The 22,967-nt window shown below is 46.1% G+C and overlaps 2 long non-coding RNA genes across 2 annotated transcripts; one reads left to right on the forward strand and one right to left on the reverse strand.

Annotated features, from left to right (window-relative positions):
* Positions 1 to 2,863: 2,863 nt before the first annotated feature.
* Positions 2,864 to 22,967, reverse strand: LOC133371779 (uncharacterized). The gene is made up of 4 exons (XR_009759383.1): positions 22,807 to 22,967; positions 6,177 to 6,211; positions 4,978 to 5,137; positions 2,864 to 3,990 (listed from the first exon to the last, which is right to left on the reverse strand). It is a non-coding gene; the product is annotated as an uncharacterized LOC133371779 (long non-coding RNA).
* LOC133371780 (uncharacterized) lies at positions 5,041 to 6,940 on the forward strand. The gene is made up of 3 exons (XR_009759384.1): positions 5,041 to 5,334; positions 6,193 to 6,399; positions 6,866 to 6,940. It is a non-coding gene; the product is annotated as an uncharacterized LOC133371780 (long non-coding RNA).

Here is a 22,967-nt window from a genome sequence, read left to right on the forward strand (position 1 = left end):
AGATGGGGCCTAAATGCATGGACAATGTCATTATATAGTTTAGTCATTAGGTGGCACTGGACTTAATTGCATCCAGGTAGAATGGAGAGTTTCCTGTGTCTGTTCTGTTCTGATTCAAGAGAGATAATAAAGCCCATTTCTGTTTTCCCGGTTAATGTGTCCTTTAAGGCTCCCATGACAGTAAACAACTAAAGCAGGCCCATGGCCAGAAATGTTGTGCCAAGATATCTTAAGGACACACTAGGGGAGAAACTGAAATTAAATCAGGCAGAAGCCAAAATTTAAAAGTAGCCAATTCAGTTATTCCAACTATTCCTGTTCACCAGGGATGATTCCTGCATTGTGGTCCCTTTGCCCGGCAAATCCCTAACCCCGTTGCAGTCTTTTCACTGAAGCTCAGTGCTGCCATCAGGGAAGGACTCTGGGGCAGGCCTCCTGGGCCCCACTCAGCAGAATAAACAGCAGGGCCCCCTAAATACAGCAGAGCTAGCTTGGACAAGCGATGTAATAAAGAGGAGACTCCCCATAAGACCCTCTGAAGTAAGTGAAGAAAAAGGCATGACCATCTAAAGGGGCATTGAGAAACTGGTCTGTTCAGAAGAGATGGAAGGGCAGGTACCCGATCTCGGCATCCAATGAAATGTAGCCATGTTTAAGGCAATAAAGACTCGCGGTTCTGATGTCAGTGGGGCAGCACCTTGGACAGCTCCTTGAAAGATCGGACTAAAACCTTGAGCGGATTCACCGCCCCACTGACATTGGAGCCACCAGTTTCCACCAGTTTAAGGCTTGTCTTTTATCTGTACTGATGTGGTTTTAGGTGTTACCCATTCGTTCGTGAATCATTGGTTTTAGTGTTTGATTATTATTGTGAGTTGCTTTGGGTTACATTTGCAAGGAAAGCTGTATCAATACCAATAGCTGCAGCAGCTCAATTTAGGAATGGCCAAGCCACTGCAAACAGGAACTGAGCAGGAAGAACAACCCAGTCACTCACGCACTGTGGAGTTTTGAGGACAAAGAACTTTTGCAGACTCCATAGGAGGTACTAACAGAGACACTGGCAACTGCAGGCACCACATTGGCGACCCCTCTGCTAGGCCGTTGGGTAGAATACTGCCTTCATGTTTTTCCATACAGATCCATAAGTAAAATGAAAGCTGATCATTCAGGGGAAAGGTCTGGAATGTACCTGAGGGGGTAGGTGTCAGGTCCCCATGGCACCAGCCTTGAACAAAAGTACATGCAAGTTTTGATTCCCTCCCCCAACAGCAAAATACAGATGCCCTTACACAGAAACATCTCTCCCCTGCCCTTTTACACTGTTTAGCAGTCAGTCAATCCTTAGAATATCATTTGAATTAACTCTCAAAGAGATTTCTTTGAGCTGGTCTCCAGGGTGATAACTGGCCTTGGAAAGGAAAATCAGAAGCCATAAGCCATATTCTTAGGTGTGCAAGTGGAGGCGGGGGAGAGATGATGCAGAGGGCACCAAAGCCTGGAAAGCAGAGGGCTGGGGATGCTTTTTCAGACCAAGGGCCACATTCCCTTCTGGGCAACCTCCCGGCGGCCAGATGCCAGTGTTAGGCAGGGGCTAAGGCAAAAGTGGGCAGTGCAATTAATGTAAATTTCGCCTTTGTACAGTTGGTTTCTATGCACCCTCACACACCCTTCTCTGTCCTCTACCCAGAGAAGCAACAGGCACAACCAGAGTTCAAAGACACATGCCAGCTAGGCAAAAACAGGGCCAGTAGGGAGTGTGGTCTATGGAGAGTCTGAGGCTTGCAGGGCCACATTTGGCCCCTGGGTCTGAGGTTCCCCACCCCTGCTGAAAAACAAAAAGAAGCTTTGCAGAACTCCTTTTGGGGAAGAAAATGAAACACAAAACCAGGAGGAAAATTCTCCTATGGTACCAGCAATACTGGAATGAATGGGGGCTTCACAAAGAGCAGGTCATTTAGTTCAATGGTACTTAATGATAAAAAAAAATGCCAGTTTCTTGGGGGGGGAGAGAATTTCTGTGAAATTCAAAAAGGAATGCACTTGCACATTGTCAAAAATGCACTTGCGCATTGCCAAAAAATAAAACAAAATCACACCAACCTGCATAAAGCTTCCACAGGCAAAGTTAACATTTAGAAACCATCACCACAGTTTAAAGAGAAATGCAATACATCTCACCAGTGTGGAAGACTGTGATCAGGCGACTTGCGTGCCTGCTCAGTCTGCTGTTGCCTGGGTCATAATTGTTGATGGGCAATTTCAAGAGAAGGGCCATGGCTCAATGGCAGAGCATCTGCCCTGCATGCAGAAGGTCCTCTGTCAGAAACCCTGGAGAGCTGCTGTCATTAGTGTAGACAATACTGGGTGAGATGGACTGACTGTCTGACTCCGTATAAGGCAGCTTCCCATGTTGCCAAGGCCCTGCTCTCAGTCCTTAAGGTTCTTTATTTTTAAGGGGCAGGGCTGCTCCTCAACAGAGGCCTGCCCTCGGTAAAGAAAGACAGTTGACCACCTTTGTGTGTAACAGAACATTTCAGCAGCAATACCACTGAAGCGACAGGAGATTTCCTCCGTTGCCCTTCCCAAATAATAATGAAGTTTGGCATCTTCTCATATCAGGGGGACTTGCATAGGAGAACTTTGCAACAGATGGTGTCTTTAGCACAGGGATGAGGAATCTCAAGCCCCGGGGGCCAAATTCCTGATGGCACCTCTAACTAGGGGCGCAGAAGGGTAACGGGGAATTCTTATATACAAAACAAACAAATAAATATTCTTTGGGAATTATAAGGTTATAATATTTCTAATAGCGTTGCAGTCCGGCTACAAATCCTTTCATTTGTGCCGTCTCTTCGGCCTACTTAGCTGGAATGCTTGGCACAGCTTCAGCTCTTTAAGATAAGATAAAAGGAACAAAAGGCTAGTACTGAACATCTCGGTATCTCCAAGACGTAAGAAGGATTGCAGTGGCTGAACTGTATTAGCTCATCAGCTGGAGTACTTACCTCATAGGAAAATGTACTGATCTGTGAAGTGCTGAACATAGCCAAACTGGCTGAGAAAATAACTTACACAGTGCACCCTCTTTTTAATGTACCCTCTGTGTAACACCTGTGCAATGCTGATGTGTATCATCCTCATTGGTATATGCTGAAGTCTTTGTCCTGGGATGTATAAAAACCCAGGCAAGAGGTGCTATGGGGCAGCTCTCCGTCCACTCAAGGGAGACTGACCATCCGCATGTAACCAATAAAGGCATAACTTTGCTGCAAACTCGTGTCTTCAATTTCCTCAAGGACCCCCAGTCCAGCAAACCCCCATCAAGGGGGCAAATAGAGGGCTGGTGGGTCCTTGGAAAGCAAACCTTTGGGGACCAAACATTGGGATGCTTCTGCGTCTCTAATTCCTTTCTCTCTCTCCCCCCCCCATTCTACTGTGCATCTGGCTTGCTCTGCAATCCGGGCTATGGACCTCCACTGTCAGTATGGCCCCCAATGCCATTGCTGGGAATCACAAGTGAGGAGACAGGTAGATCCCATGGGCATCTGGTTGGCCACTAGCGTGCTGGACTAGATGAGCCAGTGGCCTGATGCAGTAGGGTTCTTCCTATCCAAGTGATTTAATCCACATCACTTTGTGGGTTTTTTTCCAGTTTCCTATCAATGCACACATAGACACCCACAATGCACTGGTCTTGAGGCGGGGGGGAGGGCCATAAAGGGGTTCAAAACAGCAGCAATCTGAGCTCCATAAACAACATTTGGAAAGTTAAAAATGGACAGCCAGGCAGTTCTAATACATCGGTTCCACTTCAGAAACAGGCCAGGTATTTGGGGAGTCCAAAATCCAGCCTTCAAATTCATCCACAGTTTTCTCATCACCCTGGTTCAGTTTCAGGCTCATCTTCAGGACGAGCAGAGCAGTCTCCATCTGTGCTTTTGCATGAGTTATGCCATCGGCAATCCACGCTGAAAACAAACAACCCACCTTGGCGGGGGTGGAGGCATATATTTACCATTCATGTTGTGTTCACTCTGATTTTATTAAGTGCATCGGATTCTAGGGAGCTGCCGTACGCTGAACGAGACCATTGATCCATCTAGCTCAGTACTGTCTGCACTGACTGGCAGGAGCTCTCCCTGGTTTCCGATGGGGGGGGGCATTCCCAGCTCTACCTGGAGATACTAGAGGTCGATCCTGGGACCTTCTGCATGCCCTTTACTCCTGAGCTACAATCCTCTTTTTTCCTTCTTGGAGCTCAGGAGAAAATCGGTGTGTTTTGGGGACTTCTGATCTGAAATTACAAAGGTTTTGAGGTTCATGAACAGCTGCCTGCTCAGAGCAAAAGGAGGAACGGCCGTGGCCCAGGGGTAGAGTATCTGCTTTACATGCAGAAGGTCCCAGGTTCAATCCCCCGCATCTCCAGATAGGACTGGGAGAGACTCCTGCATGAAATCCTGGACAACAGCTGCCAGAGTGGACAATACTGAACTAAACGGACCCGCGATCTGACTAGGTATAAGGCAGCTCCCTACATTCGAAAAGGAGTTTTCATCCTGATGCAATCATAGCATCGGCAGGTTGGGAGGTGCCGTCCAAAAAAGATGCTGAGGGCAGGTCCTAGAGGTGTGTTTTGTTGCTACACCGCCTTCAGTCAGCATATTCTCCCTGACCTGTTAAACATCATCTGATTTTAATAACCCAGGGAGGCAAGGAACTTGTGTGTCTGCTCAGCAGGCAAAATTACCCACGTCTGCAAATCGGCCGAGACTCCCAAGGCCACTGGTGTCTTTTTATTTTATTCACCGATGTCAGTTTAAGAATTTGTATGCGGCCCCTTCTGTGGCAAGGGCCTCGGGGAACTTTACAAATGTAATATATGTAGGTTTCTTTTCAACTGAGGTAAGCATGGTAGGAGGAAAATCCTGTCTGTGTTGTATTTGCAAACATATCCCAGCGGGGTTATATATTTACCTGCTACCAACCAAGGATCCACCCCCATGACGCTCTCTGCATACCAGCTGGAATCAGTCATCTGGTGTGCCTCAGAAGGCTTCCTAGGGCGGGCGGATATACGAGGCTTCTGTGTCTTTAGCAGTGGCGGAGAAGCAGTGGAATTTGGTGCCTATTGGGACTGGTGGGGCGGAAGGCAGAGAGCCCATCAGTAGGTGGCGCCAGAGCCAATGACAGGCAGAGCCAACGCATTCTGGTTTTGCCCCCATCCTCCTCCCTGCTGAGTTCCACAAAGGCAACACTGAAACTAAAGGAGGAAGAGGCCGGCAGCAGCGACACTCCCCCTCCCAGACTGGGTGTAAGCAAGGAGGCAGACAGGTAGGAACTAACTGAAGGGAGACTGATCTTGGTGGGGCAGCACTTCATTCGCCCGCGGTCTCCACTGTGCAGAAGAGGGGACTTTAGCAGGTGCAGAGTTCTTCAGAAGGACCGAGGGGATGGGAGAGAATAGTTACTGCCCATCAGTGTAGGCAAAGCTAGGCTACATGAAGAAAGAGTCTGACCTAGTATAGGGCAGCATCCAACGAACAAAGGGGGCATTGTGAGCATCGGTATATCTAAGTTTTTTTAGAAACCACTGTTTTAAATGCTCAGCATGTCATAATAAGTCTCTTAAAAATAAAGGCCTTCCATAAGACTGTTTTTGTTGAGTGCTGCAGTTGACTGATTTAATATCATTTATTAAATGATAGCAGCATTTAATATCAAGTAATACTAATACTACTAAAAATACCCTAACTGCTGGATTCTTCATAAAAGAAGGAGTGAAGTCTTGGTGAAGGATTGTTGACGTCTGAAGCATGAAGTAGCCATGGTATATAGCACAGCCACCCCCAACGCGGTGCCCTCCAGATATTTTGCCCTACAACTCCCATCAGCTCTAGCTATAAGCACAACTTACAGCACAGCTAGAAGTTGTAGTCCAAAACATCCAGAGGGCACCACGCTGGAGAAAGCTGGTCTGACAGAAGGTAACTTTCTTTTGTTTGAGGACCAATCAATTATGTGAGTCAGGAAACCGCCCTAAAAATTATGTGCCTCGTTCTCTATTTCGGTGCTCAGGGAGGGCTGCATATGAATAGTAAATCTGCCACTTGGTATGTAAAGTACGGAAGGGATGTTTTAAATGTTTAATCATTCAAATGAAAGAATTAACTTACTGTGTGTCTCTTGCAGCTCCAGCAGTGATTCCAAACTTATAGGGGAAAGGTGGAGAATAATAAAGAAGACAAGAGACGAGTAAAGATGGCGAAATTTGCAGGGAACAAAGAAAGTCATAAAATTCAGAAATAAAATTCAGATTTTTTTTCCATACCACCTCTAATGGTGGCACAAATGGTTCTTCCTGCACAACCCATCTTACCATCACAACAACCCCATGAGGTAGGCAGGGACGGGTTTCAACGGAATTCAATTTCGTATGCATTTTAAAGTACCCAATTTGCACTTCTCAACCCAACATGCAAACCTTCAGAATGTGCCCGTCTCCAAATTTTGCAGTGTAGTCCTCTAACCAAACAATGCATATAAAAAATGTATTTATTCGTAGACATTGGCACTAAAATGCTGACGGATTTTCGTTAAGTATTTGATTTAAAAAAAAAATAGAAAACACAAAATTGCTGCAGAAATGTGGAGAGCTGAATTTAAGATTGGGGGGAAATGCAAAACTGGGAGACCCAAAACTGACAATTTGTCTACCCCTAGAAGCAGGTTATGCTGAGAGAGAGAGAGAGCCAGGCTATACATTATGTTATGCACTTTTTTTTAATAAAGTGCTTAAGGCTGCCACTTTTATTCTGAAGAAAAAGAAGCTGTGTAGGGCCCTGATCCAGTGTTGTGTCTCCAGTCCAGATCTGGGCCCTGTACCAGTTGCCTGCCTCAGACCCTTGCACCTGTCATTCCCCCATGAGGGCGCCTGCTTAAATGAGGACTTGAAGTCGATTTTCCTGGTCCTTGTCTGACTGCTAATCATCACTGCACTATACAAGTTCGTTTCAGCTGATGAAATCAATAAAGCAGGAATGGCTAACCTTTTTTTGCCTCCGGGCTGCTTTCATCATTCACTCACCCTCTAAGGACTACACGCCTGTGGCCAATAGCGGGTCATACTATTTTACATACTGTGCATACAAGCAAAGGACACACAGGCCCTCCCTCCTCAAATTGACTTGAGGAGTGGGGAGGTTAGCAAAGGGGTGCAGTCATGCAGGGTCTCAGGGATCTTAGACCCCTTACCTTTTGGGGAGCAGGATCCCAGCGTCTCCAGCATCCTACGAGCCAATCAGCATGAGAGTATGTTAGCCACTGAGAAGAGTCTTCTAACATGTTTCCTTGCCCTTTACTGCTGATTGGAGCCAATCAGAGTGAAAGGAGGTAAGCCAGCCACTGAGAAGACTCTTCTCAGCAGCTAACACTCTTCCCTTTCTTGCTTATTGGCTCCTAGGGACTTATGTTGTGGGGAAACGCATTAACAAGGATGTCATTCTAAACACAGCAGCAAAACAGGGGGAGGGACATGGCTGTGACTAACATGAAAAGGCCCTGCAGTTCTGAATTTAACACAATACTACTGCCCCCCCACCCTTCCGATGACTGATCTGATGACTAAGGAAGGGGGGGAATGTGCACCTCACACCCACCCCACATCCATTTCATTTCCCATTTTGCCCCACCACTGCCAAAATTAGTGGAGTCTTGAGGGCAAGGGGTCAGCTACCTTTGCAAAAAAGAAAAATCGTATGTCAACCCTGCAATACAAGCCAGCCAATGAAGGACATGACAGTGTGCTTGTGGACAAGACTCTGGGTAAACTGCAGCAATTGCACCCCAACTCAGAATTTTATGGCAAAGGGATCATTCAGCGTCCTGAGAATATCAGCATTCTTTAAATAAATAAAAGAAGCCCTTACAGCAAAGGTGAAATGAAAAATACATTGTTAGTGTTTAGTGATATTTTAGAAGGGGGGGGACTAAAATAGAGCTTCCAGTGGCACAGAATGTCGCCTCCTCTACAAAGTCATGCCTATCGGGCTCCAAATGTCTCCCCACACACACTAGGAGATAAAACTGCATCTTATCTTACTATACGATAAAAATGACACACTGCAGTTTGCTTGGCACAGACAGGTGGCGCTGCAAACTACAGCACGTCAACCTGAAGATTTCACAGCACGATGGGGGAGTGGCCATGCAAGGTGTGCAGCTGACAGGTGGCACGTGCAAGAGCCTGAGGAATAGGGAGAGAAACGGAGTCCGGCAGGAGTAAAGCGGGGTGGGAAGGTTTAGCTGAGGAGAGAAATGGAGATGAGCCAGTGGCAGCAGCAAATGAACAGGTGAGGCAAGCGGGCGAGGAACACGAGTGAGCCCATGGTGGCCAACATGCCCCCATGCCTGATGGCGCTGGGGGGGTGGCAGTGGGAGTGGGCTTGGCACATTAAGCATGCATGCAAGGGCAAAGTCCCACCATTAAAGAAAAATGGAAATACCGATTAAAGAGATACAAAGGGCTACGTATAATAATGAGCATGCACCATTCTTTGAATCGTTGTCATACACTGCGATTGGGTTCTGTGGAACATAGATTTTATTATTTGGTGCTTTGAAGCAATTGTTGTTGTTGGGTATAATCCAGCACTACTCTTCGCCCAGCAGTGTGTTTGAGGAATGGCCACGGTTTAGCGGGAGAGCATCTGGTTTTCTCATGGCGGTCCGAGGTTCAGCGCCTGGCATTTCCAGGCAGGGCTGGACAAGATGCCTGCCTGAAACCCTGGAGAGCCACTGCCGGTCTGTGGAAACAATGCTGAGCAAGATGGAGCAAGGGTATACGGCAGCTTCCTGTGTCTTTATCTATGCATCATTTGTGTGCCCCAGAGCAGACGTAGCCAATACGGTGCCTTCCCAATGTTGCTGGACTACAACTCCCATCATCCATGACTATTAGCCATGCTGGCTGGGGCTGATGGGGATGTAGTCCACAAACATCTACAGGGCACCACGTCTGCTGCCCCTGCCCTAAGGCATCTCATGGTCTACTGTTCCAGTTAAAGAAACCTTCTTTGCCTCTTCTGTACTTGCCCTTTTCTGATGTTGACACCTCCACGATACCCAGATCTAGTGCACAGGCACCGAAGCCTAACAAAATGCAAAAGCTCATTGGGTGATCTATAGCTAAGTTTCCAGGAAGTAGAGCCCAGGCTTCCAAGCGCTTCAGTGGTGCCAACGGCAATGCACCATGCGTGGCTGCACCTCGGCAGTTTCCAAGGTGAGCCTCACCTGACATCTGTCTGCTGTGAATTAAGGATGGAGAAACCACAACTGAGCTTGGCGGGGGCGGCGGGGGTGGGGAGATTGGAAGCTCACATACCTGAAAGGGAAAGCAAATTAAACTGGAAATTGGATTGCAAAAAGCTTGTTTAATTTAAAAATGTATTTTGAGATGGGATATTGGCACAGAAAGAAGGGAGAAGATTGTCCAGAGGAGAATGTTATGCAAGGAGAGAGTCAGCCCGTGCTTCCTTTGAAGAAAGGGGCTTACTTGTTTTAGTCTGCTATAGTGGTTCTCCAGCCTCCCCTGCAAGGACATTGCTAAGCAATTTTACTAAAAGGGGAAGAGCTGGAGCAGAGTGATAGACTGTGGAGACTGGCGGCTCCGATGTCAGTAGAGCAATGAATGTGCACCAGGTTTTAGTCCAAGCTTTCCAGAAGTTGTCCAAGGTGCTGTCAAGCTCAGCAGGAGAGCACACGCTTGGCCAGGTAGGGCTGGGAGAGACCCCTAAAACCTTAGAGAGCTGCTATCAGTCAATGTAGACCAGGCATAGGGAACCTGTAGCCCTCCAGATGATGTTAGATTATAATTTCCATCATCCCTGACCATTGGCTACACTGGCTAGGGCTGACGGGAGATGGAGTCCGGCAACCGCCAGAAGCCCACAGGTTGCCCAGCCCTGGTGTAGACAGCACTAGATGGACCACCGGCTTGACACTTTATTTGCTGCCAGTACCAATGCTTGCACCCTGGACAGGCTCTTGATTGTGCCGTATGGCACCGCATAAGCACCAGGAACTAGACGCATTCGTAACCAAAAAAAAGGAACTGCGGCGTCCTGTACTCACTGTAGCGGCCAACACCGCTTGCCAATTGGCAGCTGCTACATGCCCGTGGGCTCTCACATACAAGGCAGCCACTGCATCACTCCAACTGCCACATTCAGCCTCTGGCAATGCCAATGGGGCAGGCACCAACACATTGATCAGTCTCTTCCATATGTTTGCAGACATAGCTTCCCCTGTTGCTAACATTCAGGTGGACATTGTCCTGCGCCTTCAGCAGTATTGAGCTGAAATGCTCTCCAAGTTCACCACCTGGTTCACAGGCTGCAGAGTGGGGCATTGCAACAATGTTAGGGGCCCAAATATCAATGAAGTATGGGGAACAGCCGTGGCTCAGTGGTAGAACATCTGTCTTGCATGAAGGAAATCCCAGTTTCTACCCCCAGCATCTTCAGGTAGGGCTGAGAGATAGCCCTGGAGAGCCACTACCAGTCAGTGTAGACAATACTGAGTTAGATGGACCAACAATCTGACTTAGTATAAGGATGCTTCCTATATTCCTACAAACTAGCCAGCAATGGGGATCTCACTGTAAATAGCTCGTGAAAGCTATATTCCCCCACCACCACCAGTTTCCAGAATGAGAACGGGAAACATTGCCCTCACTCTGATTTGGCTTCATGGCTACAATGTCATCTGAATTCAAATAAGAGTGAGGGCAATCCCTCCTGCCTTGACACTGAAGCCTTGTGAGTAAAAAAAAAATACATATAACATGCTGTCCATCAGCTGCTGAGAACACTACCACAACCACCAATAGGACCACAAGACAGGTGATAGCAAACAAAAATTAGGGGACAACTTTATGAAACTCCCACCACATTGAGATGCCCACATTCAGGCTAGAAAAGCTCTAAACACTTTTGGCTGCCTCAGCTCTCATTTTAGATTGTTTGAGCGTCGCTGGTCAGTGGGCAAAGACTTGCGCAACCATTGCTGTTTTGCTTTCTGACACGGATGTCTTCCCAGGCGAGGATGGATGGATGGTCTTCTTCAAGCCTCAGAGTTTCCCTAAGTATGCTGACACCTCCTTGTTCCCCTGTATCCTCAATGTAGTTCCATTCCTGTCAGCACTTGCTACTTGTGTTGGCTGTTCGAAGGAGCGATTTGCACCATTGACTCAAGTCACAGAATTCACATTCTTCTAGGTTCACTTTGACAAAGAATTTGGGGGCAGGGTTAAAAAAAAAGCACAAACTTCACAGAGCTTTCTCATCACTGGAGCAACCTTGTGTTTGTCCTCGCACCCCAATTCAAACATTGCCAAGGGCATGCAAGGGGAGAGCCGTCGGCGGTGCAAGTCCCACATGTGCAGACCATGTAGCCCTTTCAGAAACCAGCTGTGGAAACATGCAAACGGCAAATGCAGCTGTATCTCCAGGAATGTGAAGAAGGGTACCCAGGCACATCCCAGGGGAATGTACAATTCTCCCAAGCCTTTGGTTGAACAGAACCCCCTGCCTCTTTCTGCATGCAGGTCACTTCCATATGCCTGCCACTATTTGACAACAATGGAAATGTCCCTGAAAGCTAAGAGCCCATCCGGAGAAGTGCTCTTGGACTAATTTGTTGGTTTACAGTGCAAGCAGGGTTTTGCTTTGTTTTGTTTAAAAAAAAAATTGATTATCCTCTGGCAATGCTAAGAACATTACCACAGTGAGCCAAGTAACATTTCCTCTGCTGAGCCATAAATTCCTCACGTGTACTCAGAAATGAAAAATGAAGGAAAGGAGTTTGAGCGTCAGGGGGAAAACAATCTGTTTGTCTCTCTATCACAGTAGAAGAGGCAGCTGCCTTATGTTGAGTCAGACCATCGGTCCGTCTAGCTTAGTACTGTCTACACTGACTGGCAGCAGCCTTCCAGAGTTTCAGGCAGGGGGCAGTCCCAACCTTACCTATAGATGGCAGGGATCGAACCTGGCAGCGTCTGCACACAGAGCAAGTGCTCGACCACTGAGCTACAGCCTTTTCCAGAGCTTGGAAAAGTTACTTTTTTTGAACTGGCCACTGGATTGGGCTGATGGCAGTTGTAGTTCAAAAAAAGTAACTTTTCCAAGCTCTGCTTTTCCCTAAATGGACTCAAACTGCAGCTTCTTTGCACCCAGGAAATGGTACAGCAGGGCTATTTATTGAAATGTTTGCTTATCGTTTAAAATATTTTTCTGCCGATTTTGAGGGAAGAAGGAACCTCCCCAAGGCAGCATACAGTTAAAAGACAACAGAGTGCAACAGCTATCGAATAATTTGCAAATGCCTCAGAGGTTTCCACAATCAAGTGATATAGAAATTGTCAAATGAATTAAAAGCCGGAAAAAACAGAATGCTCTGCCCCTAAAACAAAAACACAAACACAAACACACAAAACCAAAAACCATCAGAGAAACACAAGGAAAAAAAGGCCCTCTTAAACACCAGATGTAATTGAGCCTGTTGAAGTGCACATGGTCAGGAATTCCAGAGATGTGGAGCCAATGCGAAAAAGACCCTTTTCCTTTTGTGCAAAAGCATATTAGGAGCCACCTGCATAAAGGAAGCAAGCTGAGATGCGAGGCATAACTGTCACTCAAGTAATACTAGGTGCTTTCAGTCCTGTCGATGTTGTGATAGCATGGCATGGGCCTCTGGCTTATGGGATGGACCATCACTTTGAGAGAGCGCTTAATGCTTTACATGCAGAAGGGGGGGGTCTGGATTCCACCCCTGGTATCTCTGTTTAAAAGCCAGGTAATGTGTATAAAAATGCATGATTAAGGCCAACATATCCCTAAGTTAGTGAAAACATAAACAATGCATTCAATTAGGGGGAATGTGCATCAGAAAAATGTGCCTGTTAGGAGAAATTCACACTAAAAGGCTGATGGGTTTCTGTGGGGATGAGGCTAGGTGGAGAAGTACACCTCAGAAAAAGAAACCAAGTGCACAGTTACATGATGGGGGATACATGGCTCAGCAATACTACATGTGAGAAAGATCTTGGGATTGTTGTTCATCACAAGCTGAAAATGAGCCAACAGGGCGATGTAGCTGAAAAAAAGGCAAATGCTATTTTAGGCTGCATTAACCGAAGTATAGTATCCCAATTGTGTGACGTTTCGGTTCCCCTCTATTCAGCAGTGATTAGGACTCATCTTGAGTACTGCATCCAGTTCTGGACACCATACTTTAAGAAGGATGCAGACAAACTGGAATGGGTTCAGAGGAGAGCATCGAAGATTATCAGGGGGCCAGAAACAAAGCCCTGCAAGGACAGACTGAAAGAACTGGGCATGTTTAGCCTGGAGAAGACTGAGGGGAATTCTGATAGCACTCTTCAAGTACTTGAACGGTTGTCACACAGAGGAGGGCCAGGATCTCTTCTCGATCGTCCCAGAGTACAGGACACGGAATAATCGGCTCAAGTTGCAGGAAGCCAGATTTCAACTGAACATCAAGAAAAACATCTTGTTAGAGCAGTATGTCAATGGAACCAATGACCAAGAAGGTGGCAGGCTGTCCAACACTGGAGGCCTTCAAGAAGCAGCTGGACAGCCACTTGTTGGGTATGCTTTAATTTGGATTCCTGCAACGAGCAGGGGGTTGGACTCGATGGCCTTATAGGCCCCTTCCAACTATTCTATAATTCTATGAAATGAAAAACAAATTGAAACTGAAATGGACAAATTTGCTCGTCCTCCCTGCCCTAAGCCTTTGGAGGGGGCATTCTATGAACATGGAACCATAACCAAGAAAATCCTCTCTCTAGTCGAGATCCACTTCACTTCCCATAAGGGGGCAACAAGAAGGACCTTGACTAATGGTCTTATACAGGACTAGCACACCTGTGGCCCTCCAGGTGCTGTTGGACTCCCAACTCCCATCATACCCAGCCTGCATGGCCAATGGTCAGGGATGATGGATTGATCCATAAAGGAAACCACAGACCTGACCTTACAAGATCTGAACAGGGTGGTTCATGACAGATGCTCTTGGAGGTCACAGATTCATAGGGTCGCCATAAGTCGTAATCAACTTGAAAGCACATAACAACAAACATATGGAAGGCAACAGACTCCCCACTCCTGGTCTAAAGTCATGGCCAAGATACAATACTTAAGAAACTATATTAAATGCCAATATTTGGCATTGGGCCAAAACGTGGCAAAGCAGCCAATGGAGGTTTTTCAAGACTGGCGAGATGGGATCCAAATATGCTGTACATGTCAAAATCCTAATAGTGGTATTCCGTACTAACTGAAGCTTCTGGGCTGTCTTCAAGGGCAGCCCCAGGTATATCTCATTACAGTAATCTAATCAAGGAGTCACCAGGGTACTGAGGCATGTGTTACAGGTGCAAGTATATGAAAAGAGGAGATACAATAATGGGCTGGCTCCATTACATCACTCCCCCCCCCCACAGTTACAGTGAATCAAATAATGTATTATAGGTTTCTTGAACAAATGGAGCTTGCCCACACTGTATGACTCAGATGAAAATCAATTAGCGTGGATTAGCTGTGGAAACAATCAATGCCACTTTCCTCCACACCCTAGCAACAAAAAGATCAGTTGTGACAAACTCACCAACTTCCAAGCATTCTGATGCAAACCCCTTTTAACATGCCTGACAACATTCATAACGACAGGTGTACGTCAATGGAGCGTTTTGGGGAATGGGATTCTTCCCCATATCAAAGAACACAATGATCTTCTCCTTGTTTTTTGTGTGCTTGCCTGTAAATGAGTGAGCATCCACCTCATTGCAATAATGACTCATTCACACTTAGACCATCTCAAGGCACTACCCGCTCCTGTTATTGGAGGAAAGTTTTGTCCCTGCTAATACTGTTTAATTAAGGACAAAACACTGTCAGTCCTTGCCAACAGTAAGAAGTAGCTTCTTGGTAAGAGAGCAGCTGGGACAGACAGACAGGCTGCATTCACACCATACATTTAAAGTGCCATTATTCCACTCTGAACAGTCATGGCTCCCCCCCCCGTCCAAGAATCCTGGGAAGTGTAGTTTGATAAGGGTGCTGAGAGTTGTTAGGAGACTCCAATTCACCTCACAGAGCTACAATTCCCAGAGTTCCCTGGGAAGAGGGGCTGATTGTTAAACCACTTTGGAAATTGTAGCGCTATGAGGAGTCTCCTAAAAACACTCAGCACCCTTTATCAAACTACACAATCCTATTCAAAACCCATTTACTTGTGGGATCTCCTGACACCATATGCACCCAGTCCACCACTTCTGTCTGTGGAACTAGTAATGTTACAGGAACCACATAATACTCGATCCGGGTCATCCCTTGATTGGGCTGTTCTGGACCATCTGAAGAGGGTCCAGCGGGGCATGAGCGTGGAGGACTGTGCATATCTCTATTGTATGGGATAAGGAATGCCTTTCCTGAAAATTCATAAACATTTCAATGGTTCCCAAAATACCCTTGCAGAAGCTTGTACTTTGAAAGAATAACAGTGATGGCATTTTGCTCAGTGTGGCTTAGAAAACAAGTGTGCACCAAACTAGTTGCAACATTTATTTATGTTATTTACTTTCAATATTTATAGACTGTCATATAACAAAACATTCTCAGTGCGGCTTGCAGGGGGGAAAAAAGCTATAAATAGCAATAAAAGAAGAGTAATACACATGCATTAAGACCAAACACAAGTTCAAAGACCCAAGAGCTCAAGCTGATTTAAAACACTCTTGCAAGATTATAAAGGGCAGGGTGGTGGGAAGAAATGCCTTTGCCTAGCACCAAAGGGACATTAAAATAAATGTCTAGCAGGCTTCCCTGGGGAAGGCCACTCCATGATCAAGGTGAAATTACTGAAATGGCCTTTTTACATGTAACACATCACTGATCTCGGGGTTCAAGTAGGCACATTTATTTATTGCATTTATATACTGCCTCATAGCCAAAGCTCTCTGGGTGGTTTACAACAATTAAAAACATTAAAAACAAGTATACAAATTTAAACCATACCAAATTAAAGCCCATAAAAACAGACAGGCAAATTAAAACACATGCTATTCAAATACTGTTACAAAATGCCTGGGAGAAGAGGAACGTCTTGACCTGGTGCTGAAAAGATAACAGGGTTGGCGCCAGGCACACCTCATCAGGGAGATCATTCCATAATTTGGGGGCCACCACTGAGAAGGCCCTCTCACTTGTTGCCATCCTACGAGCTTCCCTTAAAGTAGACACCCAGAGGAGGACCTTTGATGTTGAGCTTGGTGTATGGGTGGGTTTGTGTCGGGAGAGGCGTTCCATCAGGTATTGTGGTCCCAAGCTGTGTAAGGCTTTATAGGTTAAAACCAACACCTTGAAGCGGGCTCAGAAACATACAGGCGGCCAATGCAATTGGGACAGAATCAGTTTTATATGTTCGAACCGTCTGGTTCCTGTTACCAATCTGGCCGCTGCATTTTGCACAAGCTGCAGATTCCGAACCATCTTCAAAGGCAGCCCTGCATAGAGCGCATTGCAGTAATCTAACTTGGAGGTTACCAGAGCATGGACCACTGAAGCCAGGTTATCCCTGTCCAGATAGGGGTGTAGCTGGGCCACCAACCGGAGTTGGTAGAAGGCACTCTGTGCACCGAGCCTACCTGAGCCTCAAGTGACAGGGATGGTTCTAGGAGAACCCCCAAGCTACGAACCTGCTCCTTCAGGGGGAGTACGACCCCATCCATGAGGGGTCATTGCATTTAATTTGGGAAGGGTGAGAGCTCATTGGTAGATCATGTGCTTTGCACGTAGAAAGTCCAAGTTTCAATCCCTAGCAGGGCTGGGAAAGATCCGCGCCTGAAAGCCTGGAGAGGTGCTGCCAGACAGTGCAGATGTTACTGAGCTAGATGGGCCAATAGTCTGACTTAGTATAAGACAGCCACCTATGTTTCTAAGGGGGACGTTAGGCTAATCCTTCCTCTAACTATTCGGTATTCCCAGAGGAGCCTCAGAGCCCCAGGAGAATTCTTACCTCTGGTAGGTCGTGTGAACCCTTTTCATCACTGGACTTCCCATAGAGACTTTTCTGCAATGTAGGGTTCCCTCCCCTGTCTTCCTTCTCCCCACCCTCTTTGCTCTGGGTCGCCAGTAATTACTGGATTACTGTAATGCGCTCCATTTGGGGCTGCCCTTGAGGTTGATCCAGAAGCTGCAGCTTGTGCTAAATGCAGCAGCACAACTGCTCATTGGGGTATCACCAACATGTCACCCCACTGCTGAAAGAAGTCACAGGCCAAGTTCACAGTGCTGGTTATGGTGTACAAAGCCCTATGCAGCTTGAGATCAGGATACCTGAAAGACCGTCTTACTCCTTATATACCCAGTGCATCACTGCACTCTGCAGGTGAGGGCCTCCTACAGACTCCATCTTTTCAGGAAGTCCGTTCCACACGACATAGGAAACGGACCTTTAGTGTTGTGGCACCAACACTTTGGAATTCCCTTCCCTTAAATATCAGACAGGCACCACCTCTGTTATGTTTTTGATGCCTAATGAAGACCTTCATATTTCAGCAAGCTTTTAAGTAGAGACCTTGTCCCAGTTTGCATCTGAGTTGGAATTGCTTTTTAAGATGTTTTAAAAGTTTTTTTAATTTTAAAATGTTTAAGATGTTTTGCTTTTGAGATGTTTTTAGTGTTTTGTTCTTTGTTTTGTGCCCCAAGCTCCTCCTGGGAAGAAGGGTGGGACAGAAAGTTTAATACATGCTCTGGTAACCTCGCGTTTGGATTACTGCAATGCGCTCTACGTTGGGCTGCCTTTGAAGACAGTTCGGAAGCTGCAGCTAGTGCAAAATGCGGCCGCCAGATTGCTGACAAGGACCAAGCGGTCTGAGCACATAACACCTGTTCTGGCACGCTTGCACTGGCTACCAATATGCTTCCGGGCCAGATTCAAAGTGTTGGTATTGACCTATAAAGCCTTATACGGCACGGGACCACGCTATCTGTCGGACTGCCTCTCCCGATACGAACCCGCCCGTTCACTACGTTCTGCTACGAAGGCCCTCCTCCGGGTTCCGACTCATAGGGAGGCCCGGAGGGTGATGACAAGACCTAGGGCCTTCTCAGTGGTGGCCCCCGAACTGTGGAACAGTCTCCCCAAGGAGGTGCGCCTGGCACCGACACTACTATCCTTTCGGCGCCAGGTTAAAACCTTCCTCTTTCCCAATGCATTTTTAACTTAAGCTATTGATTTCTTTTTGTTGTAACTGACTTTTGATCGTTTATTGTTATATGTTATATGTTTTTATTGTATTATATTGTGTATTTTATTATATTCCTTGTTGTTCACCGCCCAGAGAGCTTTTGCTAGTCGGACGGTATATAAGTGTAATAAATAATAATAATAATAATAATAATAATAATAATAATAAATAGTTAATAATATCCCCCATGCTGTATCCTGGACTGCCACCACGCCTCTATCTTTCCTAGGCCTGTTGAGGCAGAGGGCGCCAGCCTACTGAGTACACTGGTCCTGGGCCTCTTTGCAACACCCTGTGTCAGAGAGCACCACCCTCCTAAATGTTGGAGTTTGGTATATATTGCAGCAGAGTGCAGAAATAAATAGTCTGGTAAGACTGGTGGTTGAAATAATAAAGAAACTTAAGGCTCATTACTCCTGGGAAATAAAGCCATTCTGAGTACAGATACAAACACGACCATTACGGTTTACGGAGTCACAATGCTAGAACTCACACACTAACTAGAACAAAGAGGAAGGAAGTAAAGCCTGAGAAAAAAGCCTTCTGCATATCAAGTGGCTACTGAAGAAGGAACCAGTGAGATAACAGCTTGTCTTTCTGTCACACACACACCCAACTGGGCCAGGTTACGTGTTACAAGCATTGGTGTTTTACTCCCAACACTCTTTCAGGCCTGCTGAGGCAGACAGCAGCATTCATCTAAATGCTTTCTCCCCTCCCAGCTCCACACAGTACTGCGACAAACAGCTTCCTGAAGCTCCCTCTCCTTGAAGGGTTGGAAATCTCAGGCCTGGGAGAAAGACGTGGCCCTCTAGATCTCTTTCTTTGGCCCTTTGGACTCTACCCACGCCACACACCCTCTCTATGCCATTCTCCCTCTAACCAGGCCACTTTTCTCACTGGCCATGCCCCATGCTCTCCTCTAGTGCTTTTCCCTGACTACAATGCACTCTTAAATTGTGACTCTTTCAGCGCATTTTATCATCACTTTCCTAGGCACAAAAAGTTCACCTTTGTAAAAAGCAGATTAGTTGCATTAAGTCAACAGAGCAGTTTAGCCCACTTTATTTGCACAAGTCTCCGGAATGCATCTGAATCCCTCCCACAAAACACCAATACTCTGGGGACGGCCAATATTTTGGAACTAGCATGGAGCTGAAGATTTTGGCCAGTGGTTTTTTTTTTTCAATTTCAAGGGAACTATCACACTCCAGGGGACATCCTCAGGGCAAGGCGTTTTTAAGTAAGAGTTATATGTTCAAATGGACACCTAGTCCTAGCTTTTGGATGCCTAGTGGACACAAAGTTTAACCAGTAAACCAAGAGCATGCATTCATATTGGAAACCACTGAAACACTGATTAGAGGCGTGAAATTGAATAGAAAAAGTAGAACATAGGGGCACATTGCACAATAGTTCTTAAGCTTCTTACAAACTACCAGTCTTTCTGGAAAAACTTCTTAACACTTCTGCAAAAACTTCTTAACACAATTTTTCTCGCTGTACATTGTAATGTCTGGTTTCCTGTCTTCTTGGATTTTTGGGTTTTTTTTACGACTTCTGCTACAGCAGGGCAAGGATCATAAGCAGCACCTCCTATGACATTCATTGAAGCAAACAGTCATGCATTCATAGATTCCTCTACCACAGATATACAGTGAGGATGCTTGATGACTGCATAATGAAAAAGGACTATTTCTGTTGTCATATAGTGTTGGCATGAGGCCTAGTAGTTTTCCATCAAGTCTGAAAGTTTTGAAAGTTAAGAGGAGTTATGTCTTTGCCAGTCTGGGAACGGACTGCCAAGGTCGTTGTTATGGTAACCATCAAGATATAGACTGGGAAAGTTCTAACAGAGTCTGTGAGTTGTTCTTCTGCATCATGCCTCTGACCTGAGAGGCTGTCTTACTTTTGCTTTTGAAGAGAGATGTGCTGTAGAGCTAGAGGGGGGGGAAACTCCTGAGTGAAAAGCCTTAATGTCTTAATAAAAGACTCTTACATGATTTAAATGCTCTGAAGAAGTTTCTTGTTCAACTTAACTCCAACGTAATGTATGCTGTTTCACGCAACAACGCACACACGCCAACAGGGGTTATGGGCCCAGATCCACAGCGCATTACACGGGAGTAAGTTGCTGGTCTGAACGGCAGACGGAGTTCCAGAGAGGGCAGCTTGATTGATTGAACCAGACGGAGGTGAGCAACATGGCTGTAAACCTGTCTGGGGGAGGCTTGCCGATGGAACGACTTAATGAAAAGAATTATGGCAGCTGGAAGCCGAGGATGCGGGCTTTGCTGATAACAGAGGATTTATGGGACATTATAGATGAACCACCCCCGGCGGTACCGACCGCGGCCTGGAAGCATCGAAACCAGAGGGCGCAGGCGTTTATTACTTTGCCTCTATCGGATTCTCTACTGATGTGTGTGAGAGATGAGCCGTTGGCTAAACAGATGTGGGACGCGTTGCAGGATTTGTCCCAGGAATGGCAGCGGAGGCAGAAGGCGCAGAGAGCCGAGCTGATGGAAGCTGTCAGAAGCAAGGAGGAGAAAAATGCCGAACCGGAGCAGGCTGTCGAAAGCAGACAGGAAATCAAGCGGGAGCAGCAGCGGCTGAAGTCTTGTTTTGCCTATGGGGCTCATGGGCATCTCCGAAAAGATTGTGCAATCAAGCGCAACTCCAGGGACGGAGGCTTGAAGCAGGGAAGTGTGAACTTTGTTTGTAAACAGAAGTCTCAAGATTTAGCACCTGTCAACTGGATTGTCGACAGCGGGGCAAGCCATATATTAATCAAAGACAGGAGTCTGTTTTACACGTCTACAGATGTGAAAGACTTTGTTTTACTTGCTGATGGATTGCGTAAGAACGTGGAAGCCCGTGGACTGGTGAGATTTAATAAGCTTGGAATAATGTCAGATTGTTTGTTTGTTCCAGAATTGGCTCATAATATTTTATCAGTTCAAAAACTGATGGCTTCTGGGTATTGTATCACATTTGATAGAGGAAAATGTTTTCTGCAGAAAAGAGGCAAAGTTGTCTGTCAGGGATTCATGACACAGGGGCAGTTTAGAATGACCATGGGTGTGAAGTGTGCTGATGTCTTGAGTTTAATGGGGCGGAAAGGGAATGACCGCCAGAGCTGTAAAAAGACAGCTGAAAAAGGCACACAGTCAGTGTTTACTGCTCACATGGAATCTTCATCCAATGCAATCAGGTTAATGCCTAAGAGAGTGCAAAGCAGCCGGGTACACATTCCACAGGGAAAAAGAAGAGGCAGGCTTGCGCCCAGAGCACCACAAGGTTTTGTTTGGATGCCAGAAACACAGCAGTTAATTCTGAGCAGAAGCATTAAAGTTGCAGAAAAGCCTTGGGATCAAAGGCAAACAGTCATTCTCACAGGGTCAAGTGACACACAACCGCAAACATTTAAACGTAAGGCTGAGGAAATGGAATCTCCAGCGCAGGCTGTGCCAAGCACAAGCACAAATGGGGGGGCAGAGAGAGCCGAAGCTCTGGTTCCTTTAAGACGCTCCATAAGAGCGAATCTAGGCAAACCGCCTGACAGATTTACTGTGGGATTAATAGCAAGTCCTGGAATGAATAAAGTTGGATCCTGAGACACTTTATTTGACATGTGTTGAACCAAAGTTTGAGTGAATAAAGTTTTGAACTGCACTGAGATGTAATTTTGAACTGTACTGAACCGCAAATGTATGATGCAATGTACTGAAATGTATTGCAAGAGGTATTGTAGAAATGTATTACTGTATGACTATGTATTGTTGAGATTTCTTTGTAATTGACAGACATGATGAGAAAAAGGGGGGCTTTTTGGCATGAGGCCTAGTAGTTTTCCATCAAGTCTGAAAGTTTTGAAAGTTAAGAGGAGTTATGTCTTTGCCAGTCTGGGAACGGACTGCCAAGGTCATTGTTATGGTAACCATCAAGATATAGACTGGGAACTAACAGAGTCTGTGAGTTGTTGTTCTTCTGCATCATGCCTCTGACCTGAGAGGCTGTCTTACTTTTGCTTTTGAAGAGAGATGTGCTGTAGAGCTAGAAGGGGGGGGAAACTCCTGAGTGAAAAGCCTTAATGTCTTAATAAAAGACTCTTACATGATTTAAATGCTCTGAAGAAATTTCTTGTTCAACTTAACTCCAACGTAATGTATGCTGTTTCACACAACAACGCACACACGCCAACATATAGTGGGGAGACAGTGCCAAAATCAAAGCAAGCAATTACTAGGCTAGCAACTGGTGTACATGCATTTGCAAGGCTATATATTAACTCTTTTTAAAAAAAAGCTTGAACCACTTTCACCGCAATCCAAATGTACATGGTAGAGAAGCTTCCACATGCAAGCCATTTGAATGAAAGAATGGACACCCAGGAACAATTCCTTTAAAAATGCCCTGCCTTGGGAACTAGCTTGCCAGTTACAGGACATATAAGTTGTCATCAAAGTACTCACCGAGAGGGCAGGGTGGCAGATAAAGCACAGCTCAAACAAACCAAGGTCAAACACAGAGAACCAGCCTAGGTCCAAATGCAATCCAGAGGCAAAAGCAGGTAACATTCCAAGGTCACTAGCAAGGCAGAGAAACTATCATCAGGTGTAACAAACCAAAGCCC

This window comes from Rhineura floridana, chromosome 17 (assembly GCF_030035675.1).
Source record: "Rhineura floridana isolate rRhiFlo1 chromosome 17, rRhiFlo1.hap2, whole genome shotgun sequence".
Classification (NCBI taxonomy): domain Eukaryota; kingdom Metazoa; phylum Chordata; class Lepidosauria; order Squamata; family Rhineuridae; genus Rhineura; species Rhineura floridana.